Here is a 21,706-nt window from a genome sequence, read left to right as displayed (position 1 = left end):
GCCTAGTGCAGCTTTGTTTAGTTTTTTTTTTTTACAAGTTGCTTTACGCTGCACCGACACAGATAGGTCTTACAGCGATGATGTGACGGGAAAGGATTAGGAATGGGAAGGAAGCGGCTGTGGCCTTAGCCCCAGTATTTGCCTGGTATGAAAATGGGAAACCACAGAAAACCATCTTCAGGGCTGCCGACAGTGGGGATCGAACCCAATATCTCCTGAATACTGGCCACACTTAAGCAACTGCAGGTATCAAGCTTGGTGTTTAGATTACTCTCTGAGACTTTCCAAAAAAGAGATAATGTTTATTCAAGTTTCTGTATGATGAGCTGAAGAATCTTGGCTACTACCCGGTATATCATTTGTAGGTTTGCAAGACTGATGTATTATGGAGGCTGAATACAGCATGGATTAAGGAGGAGATATTTCAGTTATGCAACCTTCTTTAATGCTAAGTAGTATTTTCTACTACTTTGTGAAAGACTTGCCAGAAAAAGAAGCCATTTTTTCTTCTGAAAAGTGTACAGGAACACTAAATCACCAGTTGCAAACATCTTGTGGGAGAGGGGGGGAGAATCTACTTCTGCATATTTTCTAATACATACCTGCTTTTACAACCTAAGGAGAAAAATTCACATCACTGCTGTGTAGATATGGTGAAAGTTGCAAAGGTTCTTCCCATTGATATTTCAACTTATATTCTTCACAATAATAATATTTCCATTTATTTAGGAAAAATGTCCTGTATTTACAGGCTGCCATTAAGGACAAGATAAAACAAACCAAATTTCTGTACAGATCTATTAATTGAAGAAAACTCTAAATTATAAAGGAACAGTATAATTAGAGTGGCATTCCAGAGCCGTAGCTGTAGAGGTGGTGTCTCAGGATTTTGATGGAGCCTCTGAGGACGAGGGTCGCAATTTCAGGGATGAGCTTCATTGGAAGCGCTTCCATATGGCGACGAAATGACGAGGTACGGTACCGCGAACTCGACCATTATTTCTATTTCCTGAAGGTGGTATTTAGATTTGTAGTAAGGGATAGTGGATTTGTATTTGTTAATCTTTTCAAGATTAACTTCCTCTGGCTGACAGCTATGGTGCTCGAATCTGACAGTGGGATCTAATATGAATCCTTGAGAGCTGCTGTCTTTAAAGGCTATGATGTCAATTCTCTGCAAACTACTGTTTATGGCCAGTCCGTGTATCTCTTCATGTACATTGAATCCCTTCTTTCTTAGTTCTTCGGCAATGAGAGATCTGATCTGGTGGTGCCGCGTGTTTCTTAGGAGCTCCCCGCGTGTGCAGAATCCCAGGACATAACCAAGAGTTTCTTTCTCTCCGTGGCAATGCCGACAGAGGTTGTTGTCCAGGGATCTGCCTGGCACCGAGCGCACCGCAGAAACATTAGCACTCATCTTTATAGCCTCTCTCCACTCGTTACAAGACAGTCCGGTATGATCTCGCACCCAAGAGTTTGCTGGTGTACTCTTTGTACAATTGTACTCAGAGTCCTTTTTGCGGCAGTGAACACCAGGAGGTGAATTCACGTTCTCGTAGCTCTTGCCGGATCTTCTTAGTATCGTACAAGCCGTTCTTGGTACTTATTTTCTGGATATCAGCGTTTGTTAGTTTTAGGCGTTCTACGCATTCCCAACTCTCCGCATGAGAATCCCTTGAAGTGACGCTGTGTGGGTGCTTAGTCTTAAGCAAGATGTTACAGGCGTTAATACATTGAAGGTAAACTTCCCACGAGGTTTTAAAAAGAGCGAGTTCTTTGTATTTCTTTTCGGTGTACAGTATGCCATCTGGAGTATCCATCGGTAACTGCAATATCTCCTTTGTTGCACTTTTAATCATTTTATCGCTATCGGATAAGAATTTCTGTGCGATTTTCTTGAAACTGCATGTCAGGAAAGGGTACACCAGGGTGGGACAGATTGAGGAATTCAGTACTATGAGTTTTTGGTCTTCCTTAAGCAGTGGCGACGATGTTAGAAGTTGGAGCTTATTGTGAAGGTTTTTCATTACAGCAGTCTCGTCGAACACTAGAGTATCCCTGAAGGTAGTTCCAAGATAACGAATTTGTTCGCCGTCTCCAATTAAGTCAATCCTACAGTCTTCCTCCATGGATAGTATTATCCTTCAAGATGAATGGAAGATATTTAACTTTGAGAAAGTTAAGGCAAATTAAAAATCTGTAAGTTAAAAGAACCAGAAACCTCATATCAATCTAAAACTTCCATGTGGGAAAAGGAAATATCCTGAAGTAGCAGATACAATTAAGATATGTTTCACTCTATCCTGTAGGAGTGCAGATGTAGAGAGCTTTCTCTCAGATGAGCCAAGATTTGACCAATGACAAAGCATCGCCCATGTCACCAGGAATATTAAATACAAGAATAAATATTCAGGATGCTTTTAAAAATTACTGCAGTAAAACAAACCACAACTGATCTGGTCACAACGAAGCAACTGACAATGACAAGATCTGCTCACTCTTGCTACACTGCTCATCCAGAAAGGAAAGAATGAGCACCAAATGAGCTTTATGGAGAGGAAGAAAAGTACATCAAAATTGGAAAAGTAAATAAGAAATGCAACTTAAATACTGAAGAATTTGAAGATTTCAAGAAACTTAAGGAATAAAAGTGAAGAAATGGCAACTAGTGACAAGCTTTTTGAACAAGCAAAATTGAAGTTAAAGAAAGCTGTGTAATAAATGGTCTTGGCAATATAAAGGTTACTCAGGGAATGAATTTCATGGAATGATAACTTTAAAACAAGAGAAAGCTTGTATATAAAGAAGTAGAATGCATGCAGAAGAACTTAGATGGATGTCTTATCTTATAACAAACATTTTCCAGAAAAAATAGTAATTTAATGGTTCATAGCAAACCTTTTTAGTTATTGATCTAATATTCATATTATAGCACTTCTTTTTTTATTGTATTATGGTAGTATTCTGATAAAAATTAGAAATTAAGGGCAAATGACAGATTACTGTAAGAGGTGATGTAAAGATTGTTTTGTGAAGAAGATATGCAATGTGTTTCTTTTTGTTTTATTTTAGAAAAAAATTATTATATCAATATTGAGTGGCAGCCTTGAGTTTTGTACACATTATTCACCCACTTCCAGACACAGGTCCGACAGTGAGCTGCTGATAAGTTTTTCCTTCCTCGGCCAAGTATGACTGCTGTTGTTTATTAAGTGGCTTAAAGTGTTCTGTCTCCTGAATTTCCTCCATCATGACTTTGATACTGTTCCTTGTATGATTCTTTCAACAAATGTAAACATCACTTATATTTTTCTTAACTAGCATACCTATTCTAAATTACTTATGTATTCATAATAGGATATATTGCAGTTGATTTCGATGAGAAAGACTTTGGTAGAGGAAGGTGGTACAGTACTGTACTACAGCACCCTGAAGATAATCTCTTGCTCTAAACAGACAGTGATACAGCCCACGAGTCTATTGTGAAAGGTCCAATCACATTAAATTTTCAAATGTAATATCTAATGTAGATCTCTCAAAAAAGCTTTACCTCTTTTTCAACTCACAACCTTCTGCCCTATGAAAGGTCAACTATAAAGCAAGTAAGTTAAAAATAATTATACCCACCAAGTTATGCACAACCTCCATCATAATGTCTAGTGATCCTTCAGAACAGTACTTCTGAGGATTTCAATTCAGGAAGAAATAAATAGTAGTTTGTATATGCCTAAATATGTTTATTCATGATTAAATAAAGGACCTCATATCTGTATCACATGTTCCTTTTTTCTTTCTTTTCTTTTTGTGTGTGTGTAGTCCATATAGGATTAATTATCAATGTTACAAACAAGAGTTTTACAGTGATGCTCATAACTTGCTACTTTTTGCATTAAAATCCTGAAAACAGTGATTGATTAACTCTGTGTATTATTTACCTACATACTGACTATATATTTCAAAACATTCTAAACCCTTTTCTTTACAACAGGCCACAAACACATATCTCATCTAACCCTGATATCACAACATTTTGGGCTGATGACCTAGTTGTTAGGGCCCTTTAAACAAGCATCATCATCATCATATCATAACATTCCAAACTACTCATTACTAACTGAAATAACAACTGCTTTTGATCTGAAACACTCAAAGCACAATGTTCATAGTCGCTTTAAATCAAATGTTGCATGATACTATACACTCACTGACATAGTTACTAGGTGTGCAAGACCACCCCAATTTAATTCACAAAAATCTAAATATTGTTGCATTATTGTTCTCAGAATTTTATAAACATTTCCTTGTTTTTCCTTCCCATTTACTTTGGTCTGAATATTCTTCCTCCAAGCTCTGTCAACATGCCATGAGCAAAATAATCTCATGGTTGCAGGTCCCATGACTGCATTCCAAGCATTGTAGAAGGCTTCTGCCAAATCGGACATGAAGACCTTTGGGGATACACAACCAACCTCATTGTTAATGTAGGTGAAAAATAGAGACAATATTTCCTGGTCACTTCTATTGGAAATCAGAAATGCACAAGGAAAGCCCTGTCTCAAGTCATCCAGAACTAAAAGCGTTATTAACTCAAACCCATAGCTATTAAGCCCATGCGTTCCATCAGTGCATATACAGTCACTAGCATATTTCTTTAATATTTCACTTTGAGCACTGTTCATAATAATTAAAATCATCACTAATGAGGTTTGGATGCTTTTCACTGGTGGTCCCCTGAGGTTTATAGAATAATACACAGGGACTGTCACCTGAATTAACTTCACTGACCCAGGCCTCAACACTTGTACCATCCTCCTGATGTCTGACAGATTTAGAGCTCAAGTTAAAACTACGCTCAATATTATACAAATCCTGTTTTGTGATTAAATGAATTCTTTCAAGCTTTGAGTCTGTCACAGATTCGCAAATTTTGTCCAGAATAGCTTGAAAGGGAATCTGGTTGGCAATATCTGTTGCTAATGTTTTCCTGTTTGGCTAATGTTTACTTCACACATTTCATTTTCATGTTCAATTAGTCACATACTTGCTGGACTGATCTCATCAACTTTGTTGCTTCCCTGAAGCTTCAAGCGCCTGATGCCTTTACTTTCAGATACAAAAAAAGCCTGATCGATGACACACACAGTAAAGCTTGAGAAAGAAGGAAATTTTTTATCCTCTGTCTCAGGTCCTCCAATTAAGTTTGTGTGGCACTGACGCTCGTGCCATTTTAAATTAAAACTGTGCGTGAACTGTTTATCACAAAATTTACAGTGGTGCGGAAGAGATGTCCGCCCTTTAAACAATGCGCAATTTCATCTAGTTTCTCTGGATGGGTCTTAGAAACATGTTTCCTAAGGTTTTTATTATACTCATAGCTTTTACCACATTCAGAACGCGAGTATTGCTCAACGTTGCTCATTATAACGCTATGTAAGTAAGCCTACCTAAACTGAAGAAAAACTAAATAAACACGCGGCACGTAACTAAATACACACTATAGCTGGGCACACCAAACGAAATACAGTAATCCCACAGGTACAGTAACGAACACTATGCACACGTACAATAAATACACTTTCCTGCTGTCAACACGAAATCGTCACTGCCCGGTTCTCTTCGTATCTATTCGTAGTGTAGCCTCAAGGTAAGTAGACTATTATAAGGTAGGCCACTCCCGCCCGTTCAGCGGAGAATTTACCCACACTGCTTTGCGCACTGTGACGTCATGTGGCGGATAACTCAGGCCCCGGCAGACTTAGGAGTGAGTGAAAAAAGAGGTAACTAGTGAGTGTGTGCGTGAGGAACTAGTAAAAAGGAAGCGTTGTGAGAGAAGCTGTCATCCATGAGTAAAAACAACAGTAATTGTGCAGTTGCAAATTGCAACAATTATGGCCGTAAGACGAGTGGTATAATGTATCATCGTTTCCCTAAAGATGCAATGACACAGAGAGAATGGTTATCGCGGTGCAAGCGTGCCGATGAAATTAACGTGAACAATGCACGTATATGCTCAGCTCATTTCCTTCCGGAGGATTACGAGCGGGATTTAAAGAATGAGCTGCTCGGTTTACCGCTAAATAAGAAACTAAAAGCAAATGCAGTTCCATCACAGCATTTACCAAATTGGCACGGAGAAGTACGTACAGCTGAATGTGGCACGAATAGCGAAGCAGTCGAAGAGGTAAGGATTCTAAAGATTTTTCTACATAAGTACTGTTGAACTGATTAACCTTGATTTAGAGTATTCATTTGTTAACTTTTATCTTCTCGAATGACTTTTTTATTCATAGGTAGTTATGATTCCTCATTTATTAGAAATAAAACAGCCGACCTCGTTGGTGTAGTAATAGCAGCGTTATTGACTACTATCTCCGAGGTTTCGGGTTCGATCCCCGATTCCGCCAAGTAATTGAATCTAGCATGGGGGATTGGTACAGGGTCTCACTAGCCTCGTGAGGTCAGTCGGTGGATTAGGACACGTAGAACATCATCGGCGTTCAAGTATAAGACCCACGGGGTTACACGTGTTATGTTACTTAGAAATAGAACAGGAAACCTGGAACTGTGGCAATTATCTACCTTATTTCTTACAAGTTGCTCTTTTTTCGTTTTAGGCTGTACGTGATCGTGTTCAACGGCATCAAAGTAGAGAAGTGCGAAAGAGAGCAATTGCAACCTTGGAGTCTATATCCCCGAAGAAAAGGAAACTGGACCAAGTCACAAATACAGAGCCCATCTGTGAACTCTCTGATATGAAACTGAAAGACGAAGAAATTAAAAGACTGAAAACAGAAATAGAAGTCCTAAAGAAGAAAAATGCAGTTCAGGAAATTGCCTTAAAAAAGTGTGATGCAGCCCTTAAAAAGGCCAAAGCTGTAAGGCACATGTTGCCAAGCAAGAGGAAATTATCCAGAACTCTGAAAGAACGTGTCGTGAGGAAGAAAGTGGAAAGTGTTCTGTCTAAGTGTTTCACTCCCGGACAAATTCGCTGCTTGTTACGAGGCAACAAACGAGTAAGATGGAGCTCCGAGGATATTGCCAACGCACTGACTTTAAAGGCCCTTTCTCGAAAGGCTTATACATATTTAAGAAAGCGCAACATTCCTTTGCCGTGTCGTGCTACGCTTCAGAATTGGACTAGGAATTTTAAGTGCAATCCGGGTGTTTCGGAAGAAGTTCTTTCAATTTTGAAAGTTAAGGCCCGTACATTTAGCGAGTTAGATAAAAAAACTGTGTTGTGCTTTGACGAAATGAACATAGATGGCCGTATCTGTTATGATGCCTCGGAAGACAGAATTTTAGGACCTCACAGCAATGTTCAAGTTGTGATGATTCGCGGTTTGTGTAAATCTTGGAAGCAACCACTTGATTACGATTTTGATGTGACAATGAACAGCGAATTGCTCCAAGATATAATAATGAGAGTTGAAGATTTAGGGCTACATGTCGTGGCGGTAACGTGTGATATGGGGGGAAAGAATTCAAAAGTGTGGAACGAACTCTGCGTCAACACATCAAAAACTTTTTTCATAAATCCAGCGGACAAGGAAAGAAAGATCTGGGTTTTTTATGACGTGCCTCACTTACTTAAGCTCCTTCGAAACCACTTTTTAGATGAGGGGGTAGTTTTGCCCGATGGAACTGAGATAACGAGGAAGATAATTGAGGACGTATTAGATAGTCAGAAAGGCGATTTATCTATTACGCATCACATATCAGAAGCTCACATCAGTGTCACAGGTCGAGCGCGACAGAATGTTAGAATGGCTGCGCGCTTGTTTTCACACCGTACAGCTAAAGCATTGAAGTATGTTCTAGGTAAGGAACGCGAGAGCATTTTCTTTGAATTAGTGAATGATGTTTTCGATGTTCTGAATTCTCGAGTTCCCTTTGACCATGGTACACCTCTCCGTAGCGGATTCGGTCTCAATCTTGCGAGCCAGGAGAATACATTAAGAAGGTTCATGGATGTTTGCAGTGGCATGCGCTTTGGAAGTAGAAAAGGTTTGTTGCCGTTTCAAAAGGGATTTCTCATCTCCATCACATCACTTCTGGGACTGTTTCAAGAAATCCGAGAAGAGAATGGAAGATACATCCTAACATCTCGACTAAATCAAGACTGTCTAGAAAATTATTTTTCGAGAATTCGAGGTCTTGGTGCCTTTTATAACAACCCTACAGCACTTGAGGTGAAACACAGGATGCGGCTTCTTATCTTAACAGGAAACTCAAATGACATACCCTTATCAGGAAGTACATCAGTTGCTGAAGAAAGAAATAGTACTTCTGTGGCAGACGTTGAAACACGGGACGAGGAAACAGATGAGGAATTCTTCAAATTCATAAGTAGTGAACTGTGCATTCAAGTAACAGAAGAACGCCCAGCGAATATTATACGTAGTTCTGACATTGAAGACATTCAGGAGGACGAAGAAGAGTTACTGAGTAAAGTCCACGAATTAGGGCAGAACTGTTCTAATAATGAGGACGTTTCTCCCGATACTGTCCAGTACATGGCGGGCTACCTCGCATTTAAATGCCGAGCGATTGATAAATCCTTGGGATCACGAACTGAAATGTGCCCGACTCCTGGGGCAAGTTCTAATTCCTGGATATCTACTGTTTCTCGAGGGGGCCTTTTTACTCCGACAAAGGATTGGGTGAACACAGTCAAACAATTCGAAATTATATTTGCTGGTTTTCATGGACATGACAGTTCGAAGTGTGACAAAGTGATTAAAACTTTGTCTTCAGTTATTAAATCGAAGTTTCCTCAGGTGCATGAAAATATAATTCATTTATATACAAGGACGAGGACATTTATTCGTATCAGGCATTTGAATAAGGAAAGGCAGTTGCAAGCAGCAAAGAAATATGCCGCAAAGAAGAATCTGATGTGGACTGCATCTCAGCCAGTAAAATAATGAGGATACCCTTCACTCTCCTGCATACAGGTATGTTCGGTTTACTACAAATTAAATTAAATGAATGCATCGTGGCCGTGGAACTTGTTCAGTTGTATATAGTACCGTATTAATTTTGTATGCTATGTATTTGTGTTTATTTTACACATTTTTAAAACTTGTAAATTACGAAAGTAGTACGTTCTCGCAACCTACACAGCATGCGCTGTCTCAAGGCTATCCGCCAGTTGACGTCACGCGCTAGCGACCAATGGCAGCTTCCATTTCCGGAATGGCCCCCCCTGGTGTAGCCTACCTTATAAACACTACTATAGTTCGTTCGTTCGTTCGTTCGATCAGCAGATCTCCTACAGTTCGTTCTTTTGCACTGTCAACTCAAAGCCAGTGCGCCGTTCGGATATCTTCGGCGTGTTCCGTAAGGGTTCGGCCGTGGTATCCAGGTGGAGCCCGAGTACGTCCCGTCAGGGGCTAACGTCGAGTTATTCCTCACAGCACATGCAAAGTCTCAACTACAGTACTTGCTGTGGCGCTATACAAATCGGTTAGCTGCGACAAACGACATTTTGTGCGCATTTCCGCCAATAATATTCTTAATAATTTAAGACAATGCCTTTGCTGGCGAGATGTAGTGTATACAGTGCACTATGTCTCCTGGTATGGGCTATATCAAATTTGTTACTTTCATTGACCTGTCTCAGTCTCATCCTTGGCTTTGACAATATGAAAGTGACTGAGGTATGAGCGATGCTAGTAATACCATTCCTTATGCAGCCAGTCCCTGTTATGAATGGTGTGAAAATATTGCTCATAGGGTCGGTTGGTGCATGCATTTCAGTGGGCTTGGCAGACTGATATGTAATAGCAACGGCTGACTCGGTGAGGAAAGCAATGGGAAACTACCTCACTCCTCATTTCCCTAGATACCGGGCGAGGTGGCCGTGCGCGTAGAGGCGCGCGGCTGTGAGCTTGCATCCGGGAGATAGTAGGTTCGAACCCCACTATCGGCAGCCCTGAAGATGGTTTTCCGTGGTTTCCCATTTTCACACCAGGCAAATGCTGGGGCTGTACCTTAATTAAGGCCACGGCCGCTTCCTTACAACTCCTAGGCCTTTCCTATCCCATCGTCGCCATAAGACCTATCTGTGTGGGTGGGACGTGAAGCTCCTAGCAAAAAAAATCCCTAGAACGCCTCTTCAGTGACGCCTAGGCTATTTATGATAGCTGTTGGCGGAGCTGCAGAGGATCAAACCAGCCTTCGGGCTGAATACCCAACATACATATAATTTAAGACAACCGCGCTTGTACAAATTGCTTTTTTTTTTAAATAATTCCTAGTTTCCGCCAGATGAAATGTAATAAAAATGCAATGTTTCCTCCACAAAAAGTGGGGGGTCCTCCCCCCATCTAAACGCCGCTACTGTAATAAAATGAAAACGGCGTTAGATATCGAATTATTATTTCATATTATTTATCGATATGACCACCCCTCCTACGCCCAAATACCCGCTTCACGTTTTTTCGACCACCCTGAAAGGGTCTATAAGTAGCTTTTAGGGGAAAGGAAGACTTTTATATTCAGTGTGTCCCTCCCTCTTTTGACTTACAGAAGGTGGCAACCCTAAGAAGGCTATACTTAAATGAAAGAGCAATTAAGCGTGCGAAGATCAGTAACAAGTCGTTCAGCACTCAGGTGGTGCAATGAAATCTGACATGACCTCCTGAGGATAACAGGGACGATGTCCTCTCTGAGGTTCGTAGGCAGTCCGTAGTAGTACATCAAATGACTTCGAATTACGCCACATGGACCAATAAGAAGGCTGGTTACTGTAGAAAAACCACCCAGCTACGGATGAAAAAAATCGAAATTGAGATTTTTGGCGTTTACATATCGTTACAGTGTCATCATCATCAACATCATCATCATCTAAAGACTTCGCCTTGTCGCTGCAACCATTGATCTCTTCTCTCTGCGATCCTTTTCATCTCTCCATAACCTTGGCATCCCATCATCTCAACTACCTCTTCAATGATCTTCTTCCGTGGTTTCCCTCTGCCTTTCTTTCCCATCACCTTGCCTTCGAACAAGTTCTTTATGAAGTTATTATGCCGGAGAATGTGACCGAAAACTGATGCTTTTCTCCTTTTTATCGTTGTTATTAAATGTCTCTGGGTGTTTATTTCTCTAAGCACTGCTTCATTAGTTTTCTTCTCAATCCAGCTAGTTCTTGTCATCTTCCTCCATAGCCACATTTCCACTGCCTCTAGTCGTTTCACGTCCTCCTTCAAGAGAGTCCATCCTTCACAGCCGTATAGCAGCACACTCCAAATGAACGTTTTGATAAATAATTTCTTTTGTTCAGTATTTAAGGATGTATTAGTTAAGAGCTGCTTCTTCTCCTCAAAGGCTTTCTTACACAGGGAAATCCTTCTTTTTATTTCCACAGTGCATCTGTTGTCATCGGTAATAACTGATCCTAAGTAGCAGAACTTGTGCACTGTGTAGAAAACAAAAAATACGTCGAAAAAAGTTATTTTGAAAAACGATTGTTTAAGGAGACTATAGTCACGAAGGTGCTCTTTAGAAAGTCACGCCCAATTTTATAGAGTTTTACATCTGAGCCAATGATTCCTAAACGGTTAGATTTCCAAACACACCTTCGTTCTACTCAGTAAAGCTCAGTCTTAATGTTGGTTATTATGAAAAGTTCAAATATCGTTTGTTTGTATTTACAAAGTCTTATTGTATGTCGTGGTGTTGCGATATTGTGCTTTCCAAGCATACAATAACTCAATCAAAAGCATCTGGGAAGGGAAATTATAAGGAAAAGTGTTATGCATGGAAATGTTGACTTGTAAATTTCGTTGGTTTATTTTAAAATGCGAATGATTGACATGTGGTGGAGGTTAATGTTGTAGAAAACACCGCCATGTGTTCATCACATGTTGAACTTCTCAAGTATTGCAGCGTTTTCAAGTTGTTCAAAGAAAATGTTTAATTCTCAGCATATATGGAAGAGATGACAAACAGAGCCAGAAGAAAAAGAGGAACCTGGAGGACAAAAGTAATTTAGAGTATAGCGCAAGAATATTATTTCTCTAAAGTAAACAATTATGTTGTAAAACTTTTAGTAAAACTTCTTCCTCAGTTATACTTTTTTTGTACTATCGTACTATTTTCAAGGAAACTTCTAATGCTAGGTCCTTCAATTGTTTATACATATCAACAACCTAACCGGGCGAGTTGTCCGTGCGGTTAGGGGCGCGCAGCTGTGAGCTTGCATCCGGGAGATACTGGGTTCGAGCCCCCACTGTCGTCAGCCCTGAAGATGGTTTTCCGTGGTTTCCTATTTTCACACCAGGCAAATGCTGTGGCTGTACCTTAATTAAGGCCACGCCCGCTTCCTTCCCACTCCTAGCCCTTTCCTATTCCACCGTCGCCATAAGACCTCGCTGTGTCGGTGCGATGTAAAGCAGTCTGTAAGAGAAAAAGGGAACTAATAAGAGTAATAAGAAGGGATTTTTCTCTAATACCTAAATGAAATTAGAAAAATTTCGACACATTTTAGGTAAATGAATTGCACCTCCTAAAAATGCATACTAAAAAGGTATTTGGTTTCAGCAAATAATCCTCATCATTATTATAGTTAAAGATGCAAGTAACAAGCCTTAAAAATTTCAAGTTGCTAACCAAAATAGATTTTGAGAAAAAATGTACCAGAAATTTTGAACATTTAGCATGGGCGAGATAGGCAGATGTTTCTCACCTCATGCTTGTACGTCCTAGTTTGTACGTCTCCTTAAAGTATGGAATTTTTGTCATATATTACCTTCTTTTCATCAATGACAGTCCCACTTGTTGTAGCCTCATTATAGAGTCGGTAATTAGCCCACATCTAGAGGTTTTGGAGTCTGTAATTATAGCCTAACGACGTGTAGAGTAGTTCACGCTGAAGACCGACGACCTCTTCGTGCACATAAAGACCTTTCTTTCTCAACATAGTAGTCATCTTCAACCTAAATGAAAGATTACCGGAATTTCTTAGCATCCATCCACGGTCACACGCCACGTGTCCAAAAGTTTCAGTCTCCAAACATCCGCGCTTGCACCGGGTACCGTCCTTAGACCTGCTGGGATTTAGATCTGACATTTACGACAATCGTATTATTATTATTATTATTATTATTATTATTATTACCGTCATTTAGTAGTTGTAAAGGATTTCATCTTCTTGTGAATACCTATTTGCCGGGCTAATTGGCTCAGGTGGTTAGAATGGTAGGGGCTGCCTGGCCGAGGCGGTAAATGCGGGCTCGGTTCGCCCGGAAGGACGTGGGTTCGAATCCCCGTCAGGAAGTCGTAAAATTTAAGAAACGAGATTTCCACTTCCGGAGGTGCATATGGCCCTGAGGTTCACTCAGCCTATACCAAATATGAGTACCAGGTTAATTCCTGGGGGCAAAGGCGGCCGGGCGTAGAGCTAACCACTCTACCCCATCATGTGCCGCGGTTAGCAATGGTGGAAGCCTTTACATTCCACTCCTCCAAGGGCCTTCATGGCCTGTACGGAGGTGTCTTTGTCTTTGGTTAGAATGGTGGCTTTCTGAGCCGGAATTGGTGGGTTCGATTCCGACTCAGTCCGGTTTTATTTGAAGGTGCTCAAATAAATCAGTCCTGTGTCAGTAGATTTACCGGCACGTAAACAAAACTCATGTAGGACCAAGTTCCAGCACTTCACGTCCCTGAGGACCGTAAGAGTAGTTTGGTGGGACATAAAACCATTGACACTATATTGTTTCTTAATTGCATACAACTCTGTGGTGTAGTTGTTAGCGTGATTAGCTGCCACCCCCGGAGGCTCGGGTTCGGTTCCCGGCTCTGCCACGAAATTTGAAAAGTGGTATGAGGGCTGGAACGGGGTCCACTCAGCCTCGGGAGGTCAACTGAGTAGAGGTGGGTTCGATTCCCACCTCAGCCATCCTGGAAGTGGTTTTCCGTGGTTTCCCACTTCTCCTCCAGGCGAATGCCGGGATGGTACCTAACATAAGGCCACGGCCGCTTCCTTCCCTCTTCCTTGCCTATCCCTTCCAATCTTCCCATCCCTCCACAAGGCCCCTGTTCAGCATAGCAGGTGAGGCCGCCTGGGCGAGGTACTGGTCATTCTCCCCAGTTGTATCCCCGACCAAGAGTCTGAAGCTCCAGGACACTGCCCTTAAGGCGGTAGAGGTGGGATCCCTCGCTGTGTCCGAGGGAAAAATCGACCCTGGAGGGTAAACAGATGATGATGATGATAATTTAATTTCGTGTGGCTATTTCTAGCCGAATGCAGCCCTTGTAAGGCAGACCCTCCGATGAGGGTGGGTGGCATCTGCCATATGTAGGTAACTGCGTGTTATTGTGGTGGAGGATAGTGTTATGTGTGATGTGTGAGTTGCAGGGATGTTGGGGACAGCACAAACGCCAAGCCCCCGGGACACTGGACTTAACCAATTAAGGTTAAAATCCCCGACCCGGCCGGGAATCGAACCCGGGACCCTCTGAACCGAAGGCCAGTACGCTGACCATTAAGCCAACGAGTCGGACATGATGATGATGAATTGCATACAAACACTATCACTAAAGCTGACATTACAGTATGTTCACCAACTCTCAGGGGAGGAGGTGGTACGCATCACAAAACAGCTGACTCTGTGACAAGGAACTGGAACAATCTTTCGGAAACAGTTACATTTTGTTCTCGTCGCTGATGGTAGGTTTCGTCAGTATCGCCTAGTGTTTGACTATGAGTAGGCGGGTCGTGCGTTCGAGGAATCAACACACATTGCAAGATAAAATTCAATATTAATTTCCTGCCTTTATGAATAAGGCGAGTGAGATATTATTTGTGGTTTATTCACTGTAGTAAAATTGTAACACTTATTTAACAAATTTAAAATTATTTTTCTTTCATTGAGATTTGTTTGGTAGGTGGTAATATCGAAGATGTTCCATATTACAACCCCTCCTTATAGTTCCAGGTTTCATAATGCTAAGAGCCAAATTAGGACCTAAAAATTAGGGAGTAAGTCAGAAATGAATAGGTGATATAACAAATGTTATAAAATCAGTAACATTTAAGGTATTGACACAGACTGCCTAGCGTTTGCTGATGACATGGCACTAATTGCCAAATACATCTCTGATGCTCAGAAACAGATTGATATACTGAAAGATCAAGGTAGTGATGGTGGTGGTGATTATTGTTTTAAGAGGAAGTATAATTAAGCAACCATCCTCTATGTAACACTAATCGGCAAGAAAAAATGGAAGGGATCCGACGCTTCGAAAAATGAAGGTATCGGCCAAAGAAAGGCAAGGGCCACGGAGGGCGTGATAATGAAAGACTCTCCAGCCCAGATGTCATCACGCAGTTGCTCTAAGGAGCCCGTGTTCCTTGCTCCGCTCGGGACGGCTGTCAGTCACGTGACAAGAGAGCAGCGGACAGGCGGGTTGCATTTCGTGGCAGTAGGTACTAGGCGCTCGGAAATGTTACCATATGAACAACAGCAATCAAATATATACCTGGACATAAATGAATCATTTCTGAGGAATTATCAAACATTATATAATAAATAGAGTTGAGTAGGGTAACACGAAATGTACTTACATCCTCAAATGTGTTGTTTTTAAGTTTTTCTAGTAACGCTATCCTTTCCCGGCCTTCATATTTATCATACTTGTTGGCGTGACACAAGGAACAACGTCGCTGCAGATTAAAAACTTTAATGTGATTCAATATTTCATTACATATTAAACATTTTGTGTGTTATTTTCTTGAAGTATCAAATACTCTTCTTCCCAAGAAGGTTTGAAACTTGGCGTCGATGGCCAGCACTGTGCTAAACTCTCCTCCATAGTAAATGCAACATTAACCGACTAGACTTGAACGTCGTGTGGTGTGAGGATAAAGGCGGGAACACACTAGTCACGTCACACGAGTTCACACGTATCGTGTCGCAATCTAACCTGTCCAGAAAGATGCGCTATACCTTTGCGCCACTGGCCTGCAGTACGTACTACGTCGTGCACTTCCCCTACTTCTTCCCCTACTTGCTCGCTAAGCTGCTCTCGTTCCACAAGAGCGGGGAGCAAAACTGGCTCCGACGGCATTTCGCTCTCGATTGACGATGCCTGCTCTAGCCCTCGCAAACCTAATACCATCGGGGTCGGGAAAGAACAAGTGTTGACCAAGGGAAGTCGGATAGAATAGATGAAAGTGAGGAGACTGGCACAAGTAAGTGGAAGCAACGCCAGGACTCTAGTTAAGGTCCCGTGTTTGCCAACCCACGCTCTCTAGTTAAGAGCCCTTGGGGCTCCTTTTAGTCACCTCTTACGACAGACACGGGATACCGTCATTACTTAACGGTGATCAAACCTGAAGTTATTCATGCTTCAGAAACCCGTAATTTACATCATAAAAACTTAAAGAAACAATTAGAAATTAAAGAATGGAAAATCATGAGAAAATTCTTAGGGCCCAGAATGGAATACATTAACTTACCGCAAACCCAACTCGGAAATATATTCTTTAAAACTGTCTAAACTTAAGGATACAATGAGAGTGCGATGAATTCAATTTTTTAAACCATTTGAAAAGAATGAATAACACCAGACTTACTTATTGAATTCACAAATCAAACGTGCGAGATCAAAATGGTATAAGCAGGTAGAGGAAGAGCTCACTGAACTAGGATCGCCAAATTTACAGGACAGAAATGTAATCAGAGAAATTGTTCACACAGGAGGATTTGAGGAAGATGAGAAAAAAAGAAATTACAACAATCTATAAAAATGAAGAACTCTTGGACCAGGAGAAAAGCTCAACATGTATTGATTGATTGATGTGATTGTTGAATTTCAAAAAAACTTTGAACGTTATTAACGTTATTAAACATTATTAAAATGTTAATTAGCTAATGTATTCAGCTTGCAACGTTAAGTATTTGTAAATAAATCGAACTTTGAAAAAAGGGAGATGTCTACCCTCCAGAACTCAAATATCTCCTTGATTCCAAAATACTGTGAACTATTATTCAGACAACCAAGCGTTTCTGATAGATAGACAGATAGATAGATAGATAGATAGATAGATAGATAGATAGATAGATAGATAGATAGATAGATATAATGCTATAAATATTCCATGCGTGGATTGTAAACAAAGTGTTTCTTTCATTGAAGTGTACGTGCCCAGCTTCGACAAGGAAAGTGAGGCTCGGAACCCAACACGCACTGTTCCGCATCCAGCTCTTGGAACTGCTCCGAGCAACTTCCTGCACGCCCGGCTTTCTCTCCTCCTGTGGAGTGAGCGCAGCTGGACACGTCCAGTTTAATGGACCCTTTCACCCGCACTCACGTACATGCAGATACGTTTTCGAAGCGATCACTAGGCTGAAACTTAGTAGTAGTAGTAGTAGTAGTAGTAGTAGTAGTAGTAGTAGTAGTAGTAGTAGTAGTAGTAGTATTCCTTATCGATATCTTCGGAGTTCGGTAGCATTTGAAGGTGTTTGTAAGTGAAAACTCTGTATCGTTGGCTTTCAGCACGTTAACGATCCCCGTAGCTGACAGCTTGCATTCGTTATGTAGTGGGTTCGAAACCCACTACCGGCAGCTCTGAAGATGGTTTTCCGTGGTTTCCCATTTTCACACCAAGCAAATGCTGGGACTGTATCTTAATAAAGACCAGAGCCATTTCCTTCCCACTCCTTGCCCTTTCCTATCCCATCATCCTAAGACCTATCAGTGTTGGTGCGACGTAAAGCAAATGGTAACGTTAAGGATCTTCTACGGGACAAAATTCCGACACCCTTGAGATCTATAGCTATTGAAAGGACACAAATCTGGATCAAAGTGCCGACTCCAAGAAACTGAGAGTAGGCCAGGAAAGAAAGACAGAAAGAAAGAAAAAAAGAAAGAAAGAAATATGACCATGTATTGTTGTTGTTCCGCCTCTGTGGTATAGTGGTTAGCGTGATTAGCTGCCACCCCCGGAGGTCTGGGTTCGATTCCCGGCTCTGTCACGAAATTTGAAAAGTGGTAAGAGGGCTGGAACGGGGTCCACTCAGCCTCGGGAGGTCAACTGAGTAGAGGTGGGTTCGATTCCCACCTCAGCCATCCTGGAAGTGGTCTTCCGTGGTTTCCCACTTCTCCTCCAGTCGAATGCCGGGATGGTACCTAACTTAAGGCCACGGCCGCTTCCTTCCCTCTTCCTTGCCTATCCCTTCCAATCTTCCCATCCCTCCACAAGGCCCCCGTTCACTATAGCAGGTGAGGCCGCCTGGGCGAGGTACTGGTCATCCTCCCCAGTTGTATCCCCCGACCAAGAGTTTGAAGCTCCAGGACACTGCCCTTGAGGCGGTAGAGGTGGGATCCCTCGCTAAGTCCGAGGGAAAAACCGAACCTGGAGGGTAAACAGATGATGATGGTGATGATGATGATTGTTGTTTTTGCTGTTGTTGAAGCTGTCGACATAGTGAGCCTGCTGTAATTTGCATGAATTTTACAAAGCAAGAAAGTTTTTACATGGTGATCAGACATACTCCAATCCGGCGCGCGATGTTTTTCCTGTGGGTGCGCGCGTGCTCGCTTTCCCCGTGAGGGTGGAGCTCAACAGCGGTAAGGTAAACCATACAAAAGTAACACCAATAATTTCAAGCAAAATTATGAAATGTGGTGTTGAAACTGCCCGCCTTCATTCCCCGCACATTTTTGGCACCTAGGAAGGAAATTATTCATCACTTAATGTAATTCACGTTGAGGAATTTCAGCAGTTCCCTGAGGAATATTATGTTTTAGTTGTATAGTGCGCGGATTCATCTTGTACATGGAATGTTTTCATTTACCCCAGATTTAATAATCGCATGCGGATAAATCGAGGAACCGAGAGAGCCATAAATCCATACTAATAACTCTGTTCTATGGAAACATTTCGTGATTTTGTGTCATCAAATTATTAGCAGTGTGTGCAGCAGAGGCAGAGACCTGTTGAAAAAATGCAAAATCACGCTCCCTGACAATTCTCTGAAAAACGACGTTAGTATGGTATCCATGTAAGCAACCGTGTCTTCAACAATAAAAATTGGTCGTATGATTCTTTCACCACTAGTGGCACACCATACACTGATTTTTGCGTCTTGGAGGAGCACTTCACGGAAAAATATTAAATGTGGGTCTATATGAGGTAAAATGGAGAGCTTAAGGAATTAACCAAGCGCAATTCAAAATCCCAGGAACGACTGGTATTTAAATCCAGGACCCTCCGAACTAAAGGCATGGTAAGCCTAATCCTTCAATTCGGAACAGGACAAAAGTTGACCAAGGAAATGTGGATAGAAAAGATGAAAGTGTCTAGTGCAAGTAAGCCGAACCAATACCAGACCCAAAAGGGACGCTACCCGTAGTGTACACTCCGATTTTGATTAAACTAATGTCACCGAGAATACTTTCAAAATGATTAAAATAGCACGTATATTGTCGGCAACCATCAATGGTCAGCTGAACAATGACACCTATTGAGCCGTATCCTGCCGGCCCATTTGAAATATTTGGAGTATTATTTGACAAAATATAAATAAATTTTATTCATACAAGTTACAGTCATAAATGGTAGAGTATGGAATCCTAAGATAGCTGAGACCGGATGTCTATGGAGAGATCATGTCGCTGGACGTTGCTTAACACTTCCTTGTGACCGTGAGAATAGTTTCGCGTAACCAAGCGTTGGCAAGGTTCGGCACGTGTACTGGATGATGACCAAGCATTATATTCAGCCAATAAGAACGTGAGGATTTGGCAAGTATGGAGGCTACATCGCGCCAAGTCTCAATTCCAGGTTGACCAACGTGTACAGTTGCTTGTGTTAATTTCTGTCATTCATCGGAATTCCACAGGTCTAGAAGTGGAATATAATCAGAAATACAATATTATAATTAGAGGAATAGATTTGCTATCGTTTGAACTGTTTTTCATAAATGTATTATAATTAATATTGTGTCATCATACATAGCAAGCTTTCTGATTGGTGGTTTGTTTAGACAACCGGGAACCCCAGAGTTGAAACGGCGTTACCGAAGCTTCCTCAGTACCCGAGCTCTGGAGAGCGTCATTCTGTCTGGATTGTTTGGAGAGTGTGGAAGTGTTATTGTGATCGTGAATATTGAAATGTTATATTAGTAACAGTATTTGATTCTAAACAACTGTTTCATTCGTGCAGCTGGAAGATATAACTGTTCCAGAGCAAATGGAAAATTATATTATTGCAAAGTTTGTTTTTCAACCCATATAAACGGTGTTAACTGACCGCAGTATAGCGAATGCAAGGGAGACGTGCTATTGTCTAACACTTTCGCGATGGGCGCGTTCGCGAGGAACTTTCGTAGCGTACCGTGTGCTGCTCTTGAAACTGTGTATATATACCCTTAAAGTTGAAGTTTTCATTATTAAGATGTCAGTGTGTTTGGCTGATCCTGTAAAAAAAAAGAAGGGTTGTTCGGCTCGTGGCATTGAGCGGCGAAGATATTGTTAACCAAAGCCTTCTGTGTTCCAGTTGTAATAACTTTTCATCAAGAAGATGGCTATGCATGTAGAAGAAGGAAGTGTATTCCCACGTGTTGATGCTATGACCAACATGGTGTAGATCCCTTACGCAGCGGGGATGTGAGCTGTTACCTTGTATCCCAAGAGGCGCCATGAATCAGATAAGACGCATGTGTTATTTATGGAATGCTATATGAATTATGTTAAGGTACTAGGGCAGTGTAGATAGGATTTTTAATTTCATGTAAAGTAAGCCTGACGGCATGTGTTTGATTCATTTTGCTATTATGGTATATTCGGATATGAGAATAGTGCATGTTTATTTCATTTTCATTTTGATTTATGATTAGATGATAACGAGGGATTTGATAGGATTACTTTGTTGTTCATTTATGCATGTTTATCTAGTGTAGGATATTCCGAGTTTTCCTTATATATAAATGCTAGGAGGACTAGATTGATTGGTTCATCTAAGTACAACGTTAAATACGTATTACTTCATTTTATTTTGGTTATTCAGAGACACAGGTATAGCTAATTTGCATGACGCATGGTATTTCAGAAGCTGTCTGAAGGAGCTGCATAACGACGTCGTAAGAATAAGATCTTTGAAATTAAGTTGGAATTTGTTTTGCCTAATGATTTGCACAGGAAACGAACCGGGTCTCATAATGTGGAAGGCCAATGTGATTCATAAGAAATATGAGATATAAGATTGCATGCTGAATTATAATGTGTTGGTGCAGACCGATTGTATGCCTGACATGCGAGAGAATAATGTGCAGTGGATATGCACCTGCCAATTGTCTTCTGAGTGTATATTGTGATCAGAATAGACAGTATTAATTCCAGACTAATGAGTCTGATGTTGTTAAATGGTAAAAGCATGCTAAGAATGAATGATTATACGTGAGTTTCCGTATAGCCGGCGAAAGACGTTATCTCGTGGCAAGATGATTACTGGCCGTGTTTTATTAGAAGGCACGAATGAGACGGTATTTCCTGTGACAGTCTTGGGAGACAGAATCCAAACTTTAGCACAGTGTTGAGTTCAACATTCCATTCAGCTCGCAGTCTACCCGGAAATACATGACGGATGACCGCGCTGTTGAGCGCTCAAATGCAGCAGAAGGAGGCAATGTTGCCCATTGCTTTCTTCATGATATTGAGGGTTATTTATATGTTTTACCTTACATAATGATGTTTTACA

Source organism: Anabrus simplex, chromosome 5, assembly GCF_040414725.1.
Source record: "Anabrus simplex isolate iqAnaSimp1 chromosome 5, ASM4041472v1, whole genome shotgun sequence".
Lineage (NCBI taxonomy): Eukaryota > Metazoa > Arthropoda > Insecta > Orthoptera > Tettigoniidae > Anabrus > Anabrus simplex.
This window is presented reverse-complemented; position numbering follows the sequence as displayed.